The 13,617-nt window shown below is 44.7% G+C and overlaps 1 pseudogene; it reads left to right on the top strand.

Moving 5' to 3' along the window:
- The first annotated feature begins 4,976 nt into the window (after positions 1 to 4,976).
- On the top strand, positions 4,977 to 5,838 carry LOC112926188 (galectin-related protein-like; annotated as a pseudogene).
- The last annotated feature ends 7,779 nt before the right edge of the window (positions 5,839 to 13,617 follow it).

Genomic DNA, 13,617 nt, shown 5'->3' on the forward strand with positions numbered 1-13,617 from the left:
GGCACGTAATAATTACCATTATTATTTGTGTGAGCTTTCATAGGATGATTAGAATTGCGGTAATGTGTGTATGTGTGTGTGTGTGTGTGTGTGTGTGTGTGTGTTGACATTTAATTAAAGGCCCAGAAAGGTATTGAGAGCATTCGCTGTCAGATGGAAGGGATGATTTAATCCACTCTAGCTTGGTGCAAACCATGAACAATTAAACAGTAATTGAGAAGGTTAGCAAGAAAGATAATTGAGCACTCTGAATGTTTGTGTTCCTTACAATTCTGTGTGTAATGATAGGTTTTTATATTTAGAGCAGAAAATTATATACTTTCTAATTTAATGAAAAGTAATTTGTAATTTAAATGAAAATCATATTTGGTGAGGTCATGGGTTGTGAGAAATAAATGAGTTCAGAAAGAAAAAAGGATGAAAAAAATTGAACGTATAGCAGGAACCCAACTACATAACGTTAAAGCTCCTGCATGTAGATCTGTAAAGTACAGCACAGTTTCTGGCTGGTCTAGAGCTAAGACTCATAGATATCAAGAGTCATCTATCTGACTTCTCCTACAAAAAGATCTACTTAACAGAAAGGCTGAGAGACTCATAATGGTTAATTTTACATGTCAGGTTTTTTTTAATTATTTTTATTTATTTATGATAGTCCCAGAGAGAGAGAGAGAGAGAGAGGCACAGACACAGGCAGAGGGAGAAGCAGGCTCCATGCACCGGGAGCCTGACGTGGGATTCGATCCTGGGTCTCCAGGATCGTGCCCTGGGCCAAAGGCAGGCGCTAAACCGCTGCGCCACCCGGGGTTCCCTCATGTCAGGTTTTTTTTAAAGATTTTATTTATTTATTTATTCATGAGAGACACAGAGAAAGAGAGAGGCCAGAGACACAGGCAGAGGGAGAAGCAGGCTCCATGCAGGGAGCCTGATGCGGGACTCGATCCTGGGACTCCAGGATCACGCCCTGAGCCAACCGCAGGTGCTAAACCACTGAGCCACCCAGGGATCCCCTTACATGTCAGTTTGACTTGGCCACCAGCGCTCAGAAATTTGGTTAAACCTTACTCTGGGTATGTCTATGAAGATGACATGAGCATCTGAGTCCACACACTGAGTAAAGCAGATTGCCCTCCCCAATGTGGTTGGGACTCACCCCATCCATGGAGGCCTAAATAGAACAAAAAGAAGGAAGGATTCACACTCAGCCTGTTAAGCTGGGACATCTGTCTTCTCTCCTGAGACTGAGACTTACATGATTGATGCTTCTGGTTCTCAAGCCTTCAGACATGAACTGGAACTACACTACCAGCTTTCCTGAGCTTCCAGCTTGCAGATGGAGATCATGGGACTTCTCAGCCTCCATAAACACTCAAACTGATTCCTCATAATAAATCTCTATGTGCATACATATGCATATGGTATATATAGTTTACCATGCCATATCTATAGTATGGAATAGTATATAGTGTATATGTATAGTATAGAGTATGCTATATATGGGGGGGTGTATATGGGTATGCACCATATGTATATCTATATAATACTATTGGTTCTGTTCCTTGGGAGAATCCTAATACACTTGTGTATCTGTGTGTACACATGTGTATACAAACATACATGTAAAAATACATACATATATGTACAGCCTTGGCAGGAGAACGCATGGGATGGACTTGGAACACAGGCAGGACTCAGCAGACAGTGCTAGACAGTCCTTATTATCATTTATCACTGCTCTAACTGGAGCACCAGGTTTCACTGGCCAGTGAATACAAACCCAGGCTCACCACCTTTGACAATGATATATTATCATTGTTAAGGTGGAAGTCTAAACATTGGTAGACATTATAGGCAGGACAAAATGGCTGGCAAATGCTAAAATGTGCAGATAAAATAGGTCTCCTCAGAGAGAATTTCCCACAATGGAGAAAAAGACTGGCAGAGCCAACCAGGCCTGAAATGAACCCCAAAGGTTTTTAGTGCAGCATTCATGACACCTGATACCCAAATACACCCCAGCTCAGTCATGCCGGCCTCAGGGAGATACATCAAGACAAAAAAGTCTGTGCAGAATAACTGAATTGATGGTCCACAAAACTTCTATGATGTTTGGGGTCCTAGCAACCCCTCACCCCCAAAGAGACAGCACAGGTGAGGAAAGCTCTTCCTATCACTGGTCAGAGAATGAATCTGCTTGTGGCAGGGGCCGGTGCCCAGCCCCCTGCCCTGGCAGTAGCCTTCTGACACAGAGGGCACCAGGATAGCTGTGGCTGTGATGCCGGCCATCAGATGGCAGTAGAGGAGGTGTGCCTTGGCATGGGCAGCCTGGCCAGAGCTCCCAGGGCCTGCAGCCACTGGATCAACACGCAGAAGCAGCACAACAGCAGGGGAAGGCCATGCCAGGAGCCTAACCACACCCCTGCCCTTATAGACACTGGAAGACCAAGGGAACGGGAGCTACCCCGGGGGCTCAGAAGGGTTGGGAACTTGGCTGTCAAAGGTGGTGAGCCTGGGTTTGTATTCACTGGCCAGTGAAACCTGGTGCTCCAGTTAGAGCAGTGATAAATGATAATAAGGACTGTCTAGCACTGTCTGCTGAGTCCTGCCTGTGTTCCAAGTCCATCCCATGCGTTCTCCTGCCAAGGCTGAACAACAGAAGGAAAGCTCAGGGTTGAGGCAGGGAGTGAAGCCACATTGTGAAAGTATCACCCTATCCTGGGGCCCTGCTGTCAGAGAGGACCCTAGACAGTCCTCCACTGCCTGAAAGCAGACCTGGCACCCTCACGGGTCCTGTACCCTCCTGCCTTGTGGGCTGCAGAGCTGGGGCTGGTGGGCCTATTCTGGCAGTTGAAGGATGCACGTGCCTCATAGGCAGAGTCACTCACATTTTCGACAGGTAGCCAAGGCATAGGCCCTCTCATGCGACACCTGACTCTGGGACTGGTCACCCATTACATTGAGCTCTACTAGGCAAGGATGGTATCCCAGGCCCTCTTTCTGGCCCAGAAGCTCCTCTTCCTCCCAAAACCACCAACAGGGCAAGGCCAGAGGTAGTAGCAACAGATATGTGTGGAGGGACCAGTGTAGGTGGGAGCAGGCCCTTGCAGAGGAAGAAGGCCCACTCTGTCCTACAACTCATCCTTCATACCTGCTAGAGTGATTTCACCTTCTGACTCCCAAAGCTCAAGCCATACTGCTTCAAACAGTAGACAGGAATTAGTGGCTTAGATATCCAAAAGGTCTAGGGCAGGGAGAATGTCCACAGGACTTTGATCCCTAGGCCTCTACTCTGTTTTCCAGCATTTCTTTTCACATGTGGCCATCCCTGCCACTCACATTTTGAATAGAATAATTGAAAGGGAAAACCCCTTCCCTATCTTCCAGCATTGCACCTATCTATCCAACAGCATTAGCTAGAGCTGGATCCATGCATCCCTCTTTTGTGTATACACCTACTCTTTTCTGTCTCCAGACTTTTTGTCTGATTCTCAAAAGAATCCAAGACCCCAAGGAGGCTACAAACCATTGCCCAAGGTGAAAAAAAAAATTAGTTCATCATAATTGTCCTTAATTCTAAACGCTGAACAAATGTTCAAAACCTGTTTATAATTGTAAGAACTTGGATGTGGCAAGAGTTCATTCCTAGGGAGCCCAAAGAAATTCTCAGAGCACTGAAAAGGCAAGAACAGGGGGCGGTGGAGCTGAGGGAAAACAGCTGAACACATGACCAAGTAGACTTATTCCTCTTGGGTCTCGGCTAGCTTTGAATGTGAGCAAATGCTTAAAGAGGAAATATTCAAAATAGTTATCAGAGCTCATTTATTATTTGTGCTACTTACAATACATAATTATTTCTGTTTCATCAGGAACATTGTAGGGATAGAATAATTCACAATTTACCTTTCTTGTCATGTTTCTGAAACCCTAAATTGAAACCCCCCCGAAATACAAATTAAAGTCACAATGAGATACCCCTATACCTCTGAGTATCTAAAATTAGAGAGACAGGGGTGGCCCAGGTGGCTCAGCGGTTTAGCGCCACCTTCGTACCAGGGCCCCATCCTGGAGATCCAGGATCGAGTCCCACGTCAGGCTCCCTGCATGGAGCCCGCTTCTCCCTCTGCCTGTGTCTCTGCCTCTCTCTCTCTCTCTCTCTCTCTCTCTCTGTCTCTGTCTCTCATGAATAAATAAATAAAATATTTTTTAAAAAAGTAAAATAAAATTAGAGAGACGGGATATACCAAATGCTATACCAAAGGGAGGCCATGGAGCAACCCAGACTCTCTATGTTGCTGGCAGGGATGGAAAATGAAACAACCACTTTGGAAAACATTTGGAGGTTTCCTCAAAAATTAAACATTACACTTAACCATCTATCCAGTCATTTCACTCCCAGGTATATACATGGGAGAATGAAATGTCTCTACAAAGACTTGTACACAAATATTCACAGCAGCTTTATTTGTGATAGCTAAAAACTGGAAGCAATCCAGATGTCTACCAGCAGATGAAATAATACTATTCTGCAATGGAAGGGAGGGACCGATACACATAACTGCATGAATGAATCTCAGAATGATAATGATGAGTGAAACAAGTCAGACAGAAAAAGAGTATATACCGCATACTTTCATTTATATAAAATTTTAGAAAATCCTAGCCTCTCTATAGTGACAGAAAGCAGACCCATGATTGTCTTGGCGCAGGGGGGAGAGGGAAAATAAGAAAGGTCCACAAGGAAACCTAGAGGGTCATGGATACATTCATTATCTTGATAGTGGTGATGCTATCACAAGTACGTCCAGATATCAAACTCAGCAAGCAGGAGCGCCTCGCAGCCAGCCTCGACCCCGCCCACCGGCAGGACCGCCTCCTCCCCGCCAGGGCTCTGCGTCCCACTGCCACCCCCGGCCCCCAGCTCCTCCTGGCGGCTCTCCCTCCCTGCACCTCCGCGCCTCGCAGTGCAGTGTGACAGGATGGCCTGATCTGTGCCCCACCGCCACGCAGTGCTGAAACTAGGTGATGGGCATTTAAACAACTCCTTGGACTCTGCAGTAAGGCACTGTGGTACTTCCCATTTTGTGAGCACGTTAAAAGTGGCATGAGACCCGGCAAGAAGGTGTTGGTAGTGGGCATCGTGGTCCTCAAGCCTCAGAGCTTTGCCATCAGATTGACCTGTGGGGACTCTGAAGACCCTTCTGCCAATGTGACAAATTTTTTTTAGATTTATTTATTTATTTATTCTTGAGAAACACAGAGAGAGAGAGAGAGAGAGAGAGAGAGAGGCAGAGACACAGGCAGAGGGAGAAGCAGGCTCCATGCAAGGAGCCCAACGTGGACTCGATCAAGCGCTGGGCTGAAGACAGCTCTAAACCACTGAGCCACCCGGGCTGCCTGAATGTGAAAAAAATTTTTTAAAAATTTATTCATTCATGAGAGACACACAGAGAGAGGCAGAGACATAGGCAGTGGGAGAAGCAGGCTCCCTGCGGAGTCCCTGATGTGGGACCCAGATTCCAGGATCCCAGGATCAGGCCCTGAGGTGCTCAACCACTGAGCCACCCAGGCATTCCCAATGTGACAACTAAACACGAAACTGTGTTCATAGACCAGTAACTACTCAGAAAGTCTTGTATATCTGAGGAACAGTCAGCCATCCCTTACTTTCCACTCATCCCAGACCAGCTATTCAGGGTGGAAATTCTTTGTGAACACCCATGTTTCAGAGTTTTTGTGGATGGGCACCAACTTTTTTATTTTTACCACCGCATTCAAGCATCATCTGCAGTTGAGGCCATAAAGATAAACAGGGACTTCTAGATCACTAAGCTTGGCTGATATCATTTAAACCACCTTTGTTTCAGATAGGATGAGGTGCCACAACTATCTGCCTGTTGGTCTGGAAGAAATGTCCTTGCAAGATCTGGAGACTTAAAAAGAAAATAAAAACAAAACGCAAGTTTCACTGTCTTTCTGTGCAGTTTAAACCCAAAATGACAACTTCAAATTGTGGTTTGCCCTTAGGAAACTGTCAGAACAAAGACACTGAGCCATTATTTCCAGAACAAAGTGGTACATTTATGCTAGATTTTATTCCGACTAAACTAAAAAGAAAAAAAAACCTTATCAAATTGTACACTTCAATATGAAGTTTATCAACTATCTGTTAAACCTCAATAAAGCTGTTTGTTTTTTTTAGAAAAAAAAAAAAGAACCCCAAGAGAGGGAAAAATGGGTGAGGGGCTTAAAAAGTACAAACTTCCAACTATAAAATAAATAAATCATGGGAATGACATGTACAGCATGGTGACTATTGTGAATAATATTGTATTGGATATTGGAAAGTTTTTAAGAGAGTAGATATTGAAAGTTCTCATCATACACACAAACACACGATTTGTACCTGTGTGTAGTGATGGGTGTTAATTAGGCTGTAGTGATCATTTCACAATATATATAAATATTGGATCATGTTGTACACCTGAAACTAATATAATGCTATATGTCAACTAAATCTAAATTTAAAAAAAAAAAAAAACCTTGTGTCCATTATACATGATCCCCTTTCCCTCTTGGGACCTTGTTTTTAGGGTCTTGTTTTAAATTTCTCCCTTTTCTGCCCTTCCTCTCCTTCAATTTCAATAGTTTGCCTAAATCAGGCAAGACTCTCCTCTCTGGGCTGGGCAGTAATGTCCTTCTTACATAGCAAAGAGAAGACAGTTTCAGGACTTAGAGTCCAGTCACAGGATTAGTATACCCTATATGTCCTCTCATGGTACCAAGCAGTACCCAGATATTAACCTCAGTAATTTGGCCCTCTGCCAAAGGCCTGATTTCTTTACTAGTCTAAGCATTGTGGATCTCAGAGCTAGGATGGTTCTCCTGGTGACAGAGTATACAGACAGGAGTCTTTTCTGGAAAGCGTGGTCAAGCTCTGAACAACAGCCATGTACCTGTTCCAAGGGCAGAAAGTGTTACACCTGTTATTACTTTCCCCAGGGCAAAAATTGTGTCACCTACTTGTACATTTCTTGCATCATTCAATGTCAAATGGAAAAGTGTCCCCTATTCATGAAAACTAAAAAAGCAAACAAAGATCGCTCCTAAACAAAGATGGATTCATAAGGGGGAATTACAACCATTTCCAATATACCTCTTGCTGTACACCTTACAAATAGAAATAATTATTGACTCCGCTAATTGCATCTGCTTCCTATAAAAAGGAAAGATTCTGAACCTGTGGATTATCAGGAGGCCTCAGGTCCATGGAGATCTCCCAAGGTCCACCAGAGCCCCCTCCTGGCTGGTTTTCACCCCCGGCAGGTCCCCCCCACTTCTGTCTGCCACCCCCCAGTGCCCCCCACTGCCCCCCAGCCCTGCCTCCTGCAGGCTTTGGCCCTGTCCCTCCAGGGGGGCAGCTCGTGGAGGCCACCAGCAGCCTCAGGGTTGGCCTTGGGACCTCTTCTCAAGGCCCTTCCTGCCACCCCTCTGCAGTCTTCACCCTTCCTCCCTCCTCTGCTCTTCAAGTCTCCTTCCCAGTGGTTCCTTATTTTTTCCCAACTTAGTAAGTAGGTAAATTCTCTCCTTGGCTGACTTTCCCTCTCTCTGTGCACAGGTTCCCAGTATCTTTTCCCCTCCCCTACTTCAAGCTTTATGTTGATCAAATGACTCCCAGATCTGCAGGGCTAACCCCAAGCTCTCTTTCTCAGCTTGAGATTCACAGATGGTGCGACTATAAATAAGGTACATTCCTAAGAAATGAAAGACAAGATATTCTTTATTCATCTGCAACTCAAAATCATGAAGGGGTCGCTCGGTGGATCCGAAACTGGAGAATTAGAGATGGGATGGGAAGAAAGAAAAAACACAGAAGAAAACATGGAGAGGAAAGCACCATGCCAGAGGAAGGGGCACCTGGGAGCTGGACGGGGCAAGGGCAACTCAGAGTGAGAACTGCCTAAAAGAGCAATGTTTGGGCTCTATTAACCAACCCCTGCCCACATGAATAGAAACACTCAGCCAGTGAGAGGCCACTGGGGCATCTCCCTCCAGGCAACTTGGTGTAGGTGGGCTTGGGTCAGAGAGACAAGGCATTGTGCCTGCCAGAAACCAGAGTCCCACACCCACCAGACCAGCCTCTGCCACAACCTGTTCCTGCTGCCCACCGTCCTCTTCCCTACCCTCGCTCCCATGCATTCCCTTCCTGACAAGCCGTACCAACACAGCCCAACTTGGCCTCTCAACCCCAAGGGCCAGCACAGGTGACAGCACCATGAAAGAAGTAGAACGGACAATAAAAGAGAACTTACAGAAGCAAAGTGTAATCATAGTGATTATAATAAAATCCAAATCCTCAGAGGAGTAAGTGAGGGTCTGGCATTGAAGAAACAAGGAGACAGGCTGTGAGGGAAAGGAACCAATGAGAACTCTTAAAAAGAAAAAAAAAACCAATGGAAATTTTAAAAACTTAAGCTAATGGGCTGATAACAAAATAATTACAGCTTACAAAAATTACTGAACTGGCAAATTGGGCTGAGGGAGTCTTTTGGAAGAAGAAAAGGAAAATACAAATTAGTCTATTTCAGAGATTGAGACAATAAAATCTGAAGTTCTTAATATCCTTCTAATAGCTGTTCCAGAGGAAGAAAACAGAAGAGGAGATTTTTTTAAAGAAATGTTAAAACTACAAAATGGAACCAAAAATAAAATAATACTGTGTTCCCATCAGTCAGTACTGACAATTTATACTGCTTTACCAGATGTGCTTCAAGTAACTTTTTTTTTTCAAAGAAATAAAACTACAGATAAGGCTGATGGTCCTTCTGACCCCAATTCCTTGCCCCCTCCTTGTTCCTTAGGGCAGCCATTGCCATCATGAATTTGAATATTTCTTTCCAGCCCGTTATATATACAAAATATATGAGGTTTTGTAGGCAGCTTTAAACTTTACTTACATTATAGTATATGTACTAAGTTTCTGCAGTTCGCTATTTTTCACTCAACAGTATGTTTTAGCGCTCTCCAGTTAATTCCCCTGGACTGCTATAGAATCTTTGCTTGCATTACTGACTCTACCACATTTTTAAAAGAGATCTTTATTTATATATGGGCTTATGCAGTAGTTCCAAATTTTTGCTATCATGAAACAATGAAACAACGTAATGAATGATATGTGTCTTATGCACATGAGTAAGGGCTTTCCAAGCGTATATCTGCAAGCGTATATCTAGAAGTGGAATTGTAGGGTGATAGGATATGCACATGCCCAATTTTACTAGATTCTGTCAAATTGCTCTTCACTTTATACTCCAACAAGCAGTATATGGCTTCCCCATGTCCTGACAGTCTCATCAAGACTTAATATTTTCAGACTTGAATTTTGACGGTCTAATGGATGAGAAATTAGACCTCATCATAATTTTTATTTGCATGGCCCTGATTTCTAGTAGTTTGACCATCCTTACATAGTCTGCTGGCCATTTGGGATTCCTTTTCTGTGATTTGTCTCTTTGAATCTTTTCTTTTTTAATTATTGAGCCATTACTGTCATATAACATTATATTAGATTCAGGTGTGCAATTAGTGATTTGATATTTGTATATATTGTGAAATGACCACTACAATAAGTCTAGGTTAACTAGACTGTCACCACACAGTTACAAATATTTTTTCTTGTGTTGGAAACTTTCAAGATCAACTCTCTTAGCAACTTTCAAAAATGCAATTCAGTATTATTAACTATAGTCACCCTGTTGCATATTACATCCCAATGACTTATTTATAACTGGAAGTCTCTACCTTTTGACCACCTTCACTCATCTTATCCATCCACCTCTCAACCCCTGGAATCATTTTTCAATTCCATTTATACTGGGGGGAAGTTTGATACAAAAGTTTCTAATTTTAACACAGGCAGATTTCAATCTGATGCAAGAGTTATTTTTTAAAGAATGGATGAGTATTTGTCAAACCTGAAAAACTCAAGTCCTCAGAATTGAGAGGATATACCAAGCATTAAGCAGGATGAATATAATAAATGTCCATGTAATTGGACACATTATGATGAAACTTCCAAATATGATTGTAGGAGGGTGTTGTGTTTGGGGTAGAAAGGGCTAGTGGTTTGTACTAGTGTTTGCTGTAAGACCAGAGGAGTGAGAGGGAGCTCTCTGGCTACCAGGAGACCTTGCGCATTGGCTGGCCTCAAGTTGTCTGTCTGCCAGGCAGGGCCCTGGCTACTTTACAAATCACCAGTGCCTTTGAGCGGGTCCTGCAAACAGAATTCTGGAGACTCATTAGGGAACATGGATGGAAGGCTTTTGTTTTGTTTAAAACAATAACTAACAATTTAGACTTCACAAAATATTGTTTACATATTAGGGCAAACCATCTGAAATTGCCATTTTTGGACAGTAAAAAATGATTGAATGTTGGCTATTTCCTAGGATTCAATCTAACACACGATTTCCTTTCAGACCCTCAATTCAGGGAGATACACATTATTATTAACTTTTTTTTTTTTTTTTTTTTTTTGCAGATGAGCAACCAGTGAAGCAGGGAGCTTAAGTCTACCAATGAGGCCTTGTAACATCTCACTGATCCAAGTGAGTGTGGCTCCATCCTGCCACCAGGACTCTGGTGGGAAAAACTCTGGGGGCAGCACCGCCCCCACCTGGGCAATGGGAAAAACACTTCATGTTCTCTCCCCTAGGAAGACTGTGCCTGTCATGGAGGCCAGCTCTCTTCTAGGGAGATCAAGATCATGATAATCAGTGGCAAGAACTGTCTCTAGCCAAAAGAAGTTGACCCTCACATTCTGACCACATGCTTCAGACATAACCTATGAGCTGGAGAGATGTGTCAGGGCCAGAGGGCACGGTGAACTGGAGCCTGTCCTGTGAGTGAGTGGAGAAGTGGGGCTATGGTTGTGTGTGTCCCATGGCTAACCACCGTGCCCCAACAGAGCCTTTCACCAAAAGCATTCCAGGAGGGACCCTACTGCCTGGATGACAACTCTAGCAGGCCTGATATCTTTCTTCTTGGGACAGGGTCTGTGGTTGCAAACAGTCTCAGTTGAGACCTGAGAGAATACTAATGCAAGGTATTCATCAAAACTCTAGACTTATTTTTACCTTCAGTCCTCTCCTCCCCCAGCCGGGGCCTGCCCAGCTGGGAGCCTAAAGTGGGGACAATGTAGAGGAGTTGGCTTCTCCTGTCTTTTTCCACCCGGCCTCCCCAGCCAGTTGCCATGGCTACGGCTGCTGGCGGTCTGTGGGAGCAGTCGGGGGAAGGGGCAGCAACAGCTGTACATTGACTTCAGGCTTTCTTGCCAGACAGATGTTAAGTTCTGTCTCTTTCTCACCGAGTGCTTTAATGCCCTCTCCAAAGCTTCCCCACTCGGCCTCTTTCTCCTGAAGCTCTCTCTAACCTGGGGATGCGTCTCAAGTTCAGTCTCATTTCAGGTGGTCATCTGAGATCCTCTCTGCCTCTGGGCATACAGCTCCAGCCTTTGGCCAGTTCTCATACCCCATGGCTTCTGTATCCCCCAAAACTCTGGGTAGTAGGCTGGTCCCGACATGGTAACAGCAGCCCCACTAAAGCAGCTAGTGGGAGCACCTTCCAGGTCTCCCAGGTAGGACCAAAGCCCAGGCAAGCATGCCTCAGCTGCAGCGGTCACACACTGTGCTCTCAGGGGAGAACCTCCACCCATACTCACCCTCGCTAGATCTAAGGTATGGGACCAGGAACTCACCCTTTGCAAGGTGGCACTCCCAGACACAGCTTTCTTCAAGGAGATCCCCCATCTCCTCTCTCTCTACCTTCTCAGAGTCTCAACATGAGCAAGGGGTTTCAAAAGTCTTGGAACAGAGTTTGGTTATTTCCTTAGAAAATCTCTCCATGAGGTAACATGGCATCTCACTTTGGATTTTCACAACCCTAATACATATTAGTGCCTGGTAAAAATTTTCATTTTAAGGCCCTGTTACCTTTATATACATTAATTCTTTATGTTCAGTAAGTACAGATAGTAGTTTCCACTTTAAAGATAAGGAAAACTCATCTCTAGGGCTTAAAGATCTAATGCCAAGGTCACCCAAACAGCCAGTGATGGAACTGGGATTCCAACCAGGTCTGACTGGTGTCATCTGGGAGGTGTGTGCTCACTGGCTCTGAGCCCAAGCCCAGATGAAGAATTTGGAGACATAGAGGAAAGTGCTTCCTTCATTTAGGACCCAGGCCCCAGGTCCTCACAAGAGGCTCCTACCTACTATAGAGCTGATGGAGGTCAGCTCCCTGCCCACATTGTCACGGGACACATTCTGGGACCTAGTTTCAGAGAGAGGGCTGGGAGGGCTTGGGTTATGGCAGAGACCAGTAATTATACTGATCTGGCAACTACCCCATCTCAATGTGACTTTGACTCGAAGTAGGGTGCCAGGAGAGCTGACTCACCTAGTCTAGCATCCAAGCCAAACACTGTGAGGAAAGGGCTCAACTCAGCCAAGACTGTAACTGCGGGAGGATGGGGCTCTGTGCTGGGATCCCAGCCATGCCTCTGCCTCGGTGTTTTCTCAGTGTGCTTGGGCCTCCTTTTCTCGATAATTCTGTGAGATTCAGAGCCAGGCATGCTGGGGCTTCAACAGGTGGTCCGGAACCACACAGGGAGGTGTTGAGAGGTGAGCAATGGAGGAACTGACTTAGCTGGTCCTTGTAGGAGCAGGAGGATAAAGCACTGGCCACCTCCCAAGATGGTCTTCATTTGGTCTCCAAGGAGGTTCAGTCTGTTGAGAGTTTCCAACACAGGGGGCTAGTTCATAAGCCATGGTCCATCCGCAATGAAGCACCACAACATAGAATACTGGATAATATGGAAAGATATTTACAATATAAGTGAAGACTGTGTAGAGCAAGATTCTATCTTTATAAAAGCAGCCTTCTTGCTTGAACAAGTACTTCTGGAAGACAGGCTGTAAACGTGCAGTCTGGGTGATTGGCTCCATTGATCGTTCTCCCTGCTTTTCCTTAGGCTGACCCAAAGTGTAAGGTCAGGACACGGTCCAGCCACTTCCACTTCTAGAGTCAGAGCCATGCACCTCCATCTCCCTTACATTCTCTCCCAGGGATCTGTTAGCCAGTCTTCTACACCTTCCATATACAAAGGGGATTGTCATACCCCACACCATTTCTCCAGACAACTGGGCCACTCACTGGGCACCCATCGGTTGAATGCTCCCTTTGGTGATTCCAGGAAGCCCCATCCAATCCCACCCTCATTTCTGTTGGGGACTGCATCCCAGAAGCCAGAATGTGTTTTGATACTTCCTCAATGAAGAAAAGAAACACACACACACACACACACACACACACACACACATACACATACTCTCTTGTTTAAACTAGGGCAATCTACCTTGAAACAAAAACAAGAACACACATATAAATATTGTTTTGTTTTTGTTTTTACATGCAATTGGCTCATAATAGGTATGTTACTCTGCCACTAGGATTAAGCGTAATTCATACTTAGGTCTGAAACATCCCTCCAAGGAAACAGTCTGCAGAGATGCATCTCTGCTGCTTTACTGCAAAGGTGACCTTTCAATACTTTGTGCAAGA

The sequence above is a fragment of the Vulpes vulpes genome, chromosome 3 (genome assembly GCF_048418805.1).
Source record: "Vulpes vulpes isolate BD-2025 chromosome 3, VulVul3, whole genome shotgun sequence".
Taxonomy (NCBI): Eukaryota; Metazoa; Chordata; class Mammalia; order Carnivora; family Canidae; genus Vulpes; species Vulpes vulpes.